The sequence below is a fragment of the Protomyctophum parallelum genome (assembly GCF_964188405.1).
Source record: "Protomyctophum parallelum genome assembly, chromosome: 2".
NCBI lineage: Eukaryota > Metazoa > Chordata > Actinopteri > Myctophiformes > Myctophidae > Protomyctophum > Protomyctophum parallelum.
The window spans coordinates 57,131,119-57,138,006 of record NC_139699.1 but is presented as its reverse complement, the minus strand read 5'-3'; positions in this window follow the sequence as shown (position 1 = coordinate 57,138,006).

Here is a 6,888-nt window from a genome sequence, read left to right as displayed (position 1 = left end):
GTCTGCCCTGCCCTGCCTTGCAGCAACAGAACCAGCCTTGCTAGCAAGCCAGCCAGCTCAGAATACGAGCTCAGCAAGCCAGCGCAGCTGGCAAGCACGCAGTTAGTCTAAACCAGTTTCAGACCGGCAGGCCAAGGCAGACAGACAGGAAGACCGAGGCGCCTAGGCAGGCAGACAGGCCAGGAAGGCAACAAAGTGCAGGCAGGGGGACTATCCGGCCTAAGGCTGCGCTGCAAGGGTTGGAGCCTGGCCAGCTCCTGCTGGTCTGGGCTGAGTGGCTGTGGCTGCACAGTAAGGCTGCGGTAACCTAGTCTGGGCTTGCTGCTGCACTGGCTTGCTCAGCTCGCATTCTGAGCTGGCTGGCTTGCCAGAAAGGCTGGTTCTGTTGCTGCAAGGCAGGGCGGGGCAGACCGGGCCAGGCAGACAGAGAGCCAGGCCTCGAGAGAGGCCTGGCTGAGCTGACTGAGCAAGGCTGGTATGGCTGCAATGGCTGACTGCAAGGGCTGATATGCTCTGGCTTGGCAGCCTGACTTTCTACACTGGCTGACTGGCGGAGCTGACTGGCTACGTTGGCTGACTGGGCAGGCTTGCTGGCTAGCTGGCTTGCTGGGCTCCCTGAGGGAAGCTTTGGGATGGATCTCTAGGGGCATCGGCTTGTGTTGAGCCTTCCAACGGCGTCTACCTTGATCTCCGTCCTAAGAAAGAAAGACAGAAAAAGAAAGACACACACAAACCCAACTATGCAGGTTTGAGGGAAAACAAATAACTGGAGCAGCATTCAGAGATCTCTCTGCTGCCTACGACACTGTCCAACACCGCACAATGGTCAGCACAAGCCTCCTCAACAACAGGCGCTTCTATGTCCAGTTAAATGACCAGAGGAGTAAATAGAAAGCCCAAAAAGAACGGCATCCCACAAGGTAGCGTGCTCGCCCCCCTCCTTTTCAATATCTACACAAACGTCCAGCCACTACCCAAAGTAGTAGTACTGGAATGAAATGATAGAGAACACCTCACACACACATAGTTTCCTTTCGTGGCTGTTTACATTCGAGGGTCGCCGGTCCTCTCGAACGGAACAGTTTAACGTCATGCCCAGGACGAAAAGATATAGAGAACACCAACATGACAAATAACAGCAGGAAGGCATTATAAATTACCTTCATGAGACTAGTAAATGACCTTGACCAGTATAAATTACCTTCATGAGACTAGTAAATGACCTTGACCAGTATAAATGACCTTCATAAGACTAGTAAATGATCTTCACCAGTATAAATGACCTTGACCAGTATGCAGTCCGTGACCATGGACTATAGCCTTTTGCTTTTCCTTGATTTTCGCCTTTTTTAAAATCCTCAACAATGATGAAGAATCGCGCACTATAGCGCGCCGCTCAATGACCTCTGAGACCATGGACCAATGAATGAAATACAACACATTGAGCAGGGCACTGCAGGGAGTTGAACCCCGTTCCGGTAAACCAGAAGTCCGACACCAGTGCCTTAGTTTTTGTGTTGTTGTTCATTTAAAAGTCCAGGTGTGCATACGCATGTGCGCCTGTGCGTGTGTAGGTGCATGTGTGCATGTGTGTGTGCACGCTTCAATGACCACTGTTGGACCCAATGGCGATCAAGGACCTCAGGGAGCCACCCAAAATTCACAACGGTCACAGCGAACTCTGTTGCATCACAACTGGTGGCCAACAGTCATAACCAACAACGCCGCCGACCCACAGGAGAATACCATCGCACAGTGGTATCAGACCAACCACAATCAGCCAGCCCTCAAACCAAACCCTTCGACCTAGAAGAACTCGAAACTGCAATGGGAAAGTTGAAACCCGGAAAAGCAGCAGGGATTGATGACATACTGGCAGAAATTATACAGCACCTGGAACCTAACGCAAAGACCTGGCTCGTGGGGATGCTGAACACATGCATGGCACAGAAAACCATCCCTTCTGTCTGGAGAAAGGCCAAAGTGGTTGCAATCCCCAAACCTGGCAAAGACCCATCATCCTCAAAGAGCTACCGACCCATTTCCCTTCTCTGCATCACCTACAAGAGAGGCTGCTACTCCAACGCCTCATGCCACTCATAGACACCAAGCTGACTAAAGACCAAGCTGGTTTCCGTCCCGGCCTGTGCTGGACAGAGCTCAACCTCACCCAACACATTGAGGATGGGTTTGAGGGAAAACAAATAACTGGAGCAGAAACTGGAGGGCGAAGCAAGCACGCAGGCAGCTAGTGCCTGCCTGCCTTCCTGCCTGCCTTCCTCATGTGGAAGCTGCATAGTTGACTTTGTGTGTGTCTTTCTTTTTCTGTCTGTCTTTCTTAGGATGAAGATCAAGGTAGACGCCGTTGGAAGGCTCAACACAAGCCGATGCCCCTAGAGATCCATCCCAAAGCTTCCCTCAGGGAGCCCAGCAAGCCAGCTAGCCAGCAAGCCCGCCCAGTCAGCCAACGCAGCCAGCCAGCTCCGCCAGTCAGCCAGTGTAGAAAGTCAGGCTGACAAGCCAGAGCATATCAGCTCTTGCAGTCCGCCATTGCAGCCATACCAGCCTTGCTCAGTCAGCTCAGCCAGGCCTCTCTCGAGGCCTGGCTCTCTGTCTGCCTGGCCCGGTCTGCCCTGCCCTGCCTTGCAGCAACAGAACCAGCCTTGCTAGCAAGCCAGCCAGCTCAGAATACGAGCTCAGCAAGCCAGCGCAGCTGGCAAGCACGCAGTTAGTCTAAACCAGTTTCAGACCGGCAGGCCAAGGCAGACAGACAGGAAGACCGAGGCGCCTAGGCAGGCAGACAGGCCAGGAAGGCAACAAAGTGCAGGCAGGGGGACTATCCGGCCTAAGGCTGCGCTGCAAGGGTTGGAGCCTGGCCAGCTCCTGCTGGTCTGGGCTGAGTGGCTGTGGCTGCACAGTAAGGCTGCGGTAACCTAGTCTGGGCTTGCTGCTGCACTGGCTTGCTCAGCTCGCATTCTGAGCTGGCTGGCTTGCCAGAAAGGCTGGTTCTGTTGCTGCAAGGCAGGGCGGGGCAGACCGGGCCAGGCAGACAGAGAGCCAGGCCTCGAGAGAGGCCTGGCTGAGCTGACTGAGCAAGGCTGGTATGGCTGCAATGGCTGACTGCAAGGGCTGATATGCTCTGGCTTGGCAGCCTGACTTTCTACACTGGCTGACTGGCGGAGCTGACTGGCTACGTTGGCTGACTGGGCAGGCTTGCTGGCTAGCTGGCTTGCTGGGCTCCCTGAGGGAAGCTTTGGGATGGATCTCTAGGGGCATCGGCTTGTGTTGAGCCTTCCAACGGCGTCTACCTTGATCTCCGTCCTAAGAAAGAAAGACAGAAAAAGAAAGACACACACAAACCCAACTATGCAGGTTTGAGGGAAAACAAATAACTGGAGCAGCATTCAGAGATCTCTCTGCTGCCTACGACACTGTCCAACACCGCACAATGGTCAGCACAAGCCTCCTCAACAACAGGCGCTTCTATGTCCAGTTAAATGACCAGAGGAGTAAATAGAAAGCCCAAAAAGAACGGCATCCCACAAGGTAGCGTGCTCGCCCCCCTCCTTTTCAATATCTACACAAACGTCCAGCCACTACCCAAAGTAGTAGTACTGGAATGAAATGATAGAGAACACCTCACACACACATAGTTTCCTTTCGTGGCTGTTTACATTCGAGGGTCGCCGGTCCTCTCGAACGGAACAGTTTAACGTCATGCCCAGGACGAAAAGATATAGAGAACACCAACATGACAAATAACAGCAGGAAGGCATTATAAATTACCTTCATGAGACTAGTAAATGACCTTGACCAGTATAAATTACCTTCATGAGACTAGTAAATGACCTTGACCAGTATAAATTACCTTCATAAGACTAGTAAATGATCTTCACCAGTATAAATGACCTTGACCAGTATGCAGTCCGTGACCATGGACTATAGCCTTTTGCTTTTCCTTGATTTTCTGCTTTTTTAAATCCTCAACAATGATGAAGAATCGCGCACTATAGCTCGCCGCTCAATGACCTCTGAGACCATGGACCAATGAATGAAATACAACACATTGAGCAGGGCACTGCAGGGAGTTGAACCCCGTTCCGGTAAACCAGAAGTCCGACACCAGTGCCTTAGTTTTTGTGTTGTTGTTCATTTAAAGGTCCAGGTGTGCATACGCATGTGCGCCTGTGTGTGTAGGTGCATGTGTGCATGTACGCTTCAATGACCACTGTTGGACCCAATGGCGATCAAGGACCTCAGGGAGCCACCCAAAATTCACAACGGTCACAGCGAACTCTGTTGCATCACAACTGGTGGCCAACAGTCATAACCAACAACGCCGCCGACCCACAGGAGAATACCATCGCACAGTGGTATCAGACCAACCACAATCAGCCAGCCCTCAAACCAAACCCTTCGACCTAGAAGAACTCGAAACTGCAATGGGAAAGTTGAAACCCGGAAAAGCAGCAGGGATTGATGACATACTGGCAGAAATTATACAGCACCTGGAACCTAACGCAAAGACCTGGCTCGTGGGGATGCTGAACACATGCATGGCACAGAAAACCATCCCTTCTGTCTGGAGAAAGGCCAAAGTGGTTGCAATCCCCAAACCTGGCAAAGACCCATCATCCCCAAAGAGCTACCGACCCATTTCCCTCCTATGCATCACCTACAAGCTCTATGAGAGGCTGCTACTCCAACGCCTCGTTGCCACTCATAGATACCAAGCTGACTAAAGACCAAGCTGTTTTCCGTCCCGGCCGCTCCTGTGCTGGACAGAGCTCAACCTCACCCAACACATTGAGGATGGGTTTGAGGGAAAACAAATAACTGGAGCAGCATTCAGAGATCTCTCTGCTGCCTACGACACTGTCCAACACTGCACAATGGTCAGGAAAAGCCTCCTCAACAACAGGCGCTTCTATGTCCAGTTAAATGACCAGAGGAGTAAATGGAAAGCCCAAAAGAACGGCCTCCCACAAGGTGGCGTGCTCGCCCCCCCTCCTTTTCAATATCTACACAAACGTCCAGCCACTACCCACAGAATGCCAGCGTTTCATCTACGCCAACGACCTCTGCATTACCACCCAACAAGCAGACTTCCAGAAGATTGAGTCTGTCCTTGAAAGTGCCCTCCAAGAAATGTCAAGCTACTACAATACAACCACCTGAAACCCAACCCATCAAAAACCCAACTATGCAGCTTCCACCTGAGGAACCGAGACGCAAAAAAATAATTGCGCATCACAAACTCTCAAACCATACCCACCCCATGTATCTTGGATTTACACTGGACAGGACACTCTTCTTCAAAAAACACCTGGAGAACACAAAAGCCACGGTTAACAACCACAATAACATCCTGTGAAAACTAGTGAACTCCAAGTGGGGCGCAGACCCACAAACAATCCGTGCAACTGCCATGGCCCTGTCTTTCTCTACACCAGAGTATGCCTGCTCAAGCTGGAGCCGATCACGTCACACCAAATTGGTCGACACAGCCCTAAATGACACCTGTGGCATCATCACAGGATGCATCAAGACAACACCTGTCCCTGTCCCAACACCTGTTTACATTCGAGGGTCGCCGGTCCTCTCGAACGGAACAGTTTAACGTCATGCCCAGGACGAAAAGATATAGAGAACACCAACATGACAAATAACAGCAGGAAGGCATGGGCCACAATCCACCGTCTTGGCAAAGACCACAACACCCATAATTCACAACGGTCACAGCAAACTCTGTTGCATCACAACTGGTGTAGGTATTGGATGGAGCCCACACACCACAGGTATAAGAAAGACGTGATGCAGAGGAGGGAAATGGGTCGGTAGCTCTTCGGGGATAATGGGTCTTTGCCAGGTTTAGGGATTGCAACCACTTTGGCCTTTTTCCAGACAGAAGGGGTGGTTTTCTGTGCTATGCATGTGTTCAGCATCCCCACAAGCCAGGTCTTTGTGTTAGGTTCCAGGTGCTGTATCATTTCTGCCAGTATGTCATCAATCCCTGCTGCTTTTCCGGGTTTCAACTTTCCCATTGCAGTTTCAAGTTCTTCTAGGTCGAAGGGTTTGGTTTCAGGGCTGGCTGATTGTGGTTGGTCTGATACCACTGTGCGATGGTATTCTATGTGGGTCGGTGGCGGTGTTGGTTATGACTGTTGGCCACCAGTTGTGACCAAGACCGCCACCGACCCACAGGAGAATACCATCGCACAGTGGTATCAGACCAACCACAATCAGCCAGCCCTTAAACCAAACCCTTCAACCTAGAAGAATTTGAAACTGCAATGGGAAAGTTGAAACCCGGAAAAGCAGCAGGGATTGATGACCTACTGGCAGAAATGATACAGCACCTGGGACCCAACGCAAAGACCTGGCTTGTGGGGATGCTGAACACATGCATAGCACAGAAAACCATCCCTTCTGTCTGGAAAAAGGCCAAAGTGGTTGCAATCCCTAAACCTGGCAAAGACCCATTATCCCCAAAGAGCTACCGACCCATTTCCCTCCTATGCATCACCTACAAGCTCTATGAGAGGCTGCTACTCCAACGCCTCGTTGCCACTCATAGATACCAAGCTGACTAAAGACCAAGCTGGTTTCCGTCCCGGCCGCTCCTGTGCTGGACAGAGCTCAACCTCACCCAACACATTGAGGATGGGTTTGAGTGAAAACAAATAACTGGAGCAGCATTCAGAGATCTCTCTGCTGCCTACGACACTGTCCAACACTGCACAATGGTCAGGAAAAGCCTCCTCAACAACAGGCGCTTCTATGTCCAGTTAAATGACCAGAGGAGTAAATGGAAAGCCCAAAAGAACGGCCTCCCACAAGGTAGCGTGCTCGCCCCCCCTCCTTTTCAATATCTACACAAACGTCCAG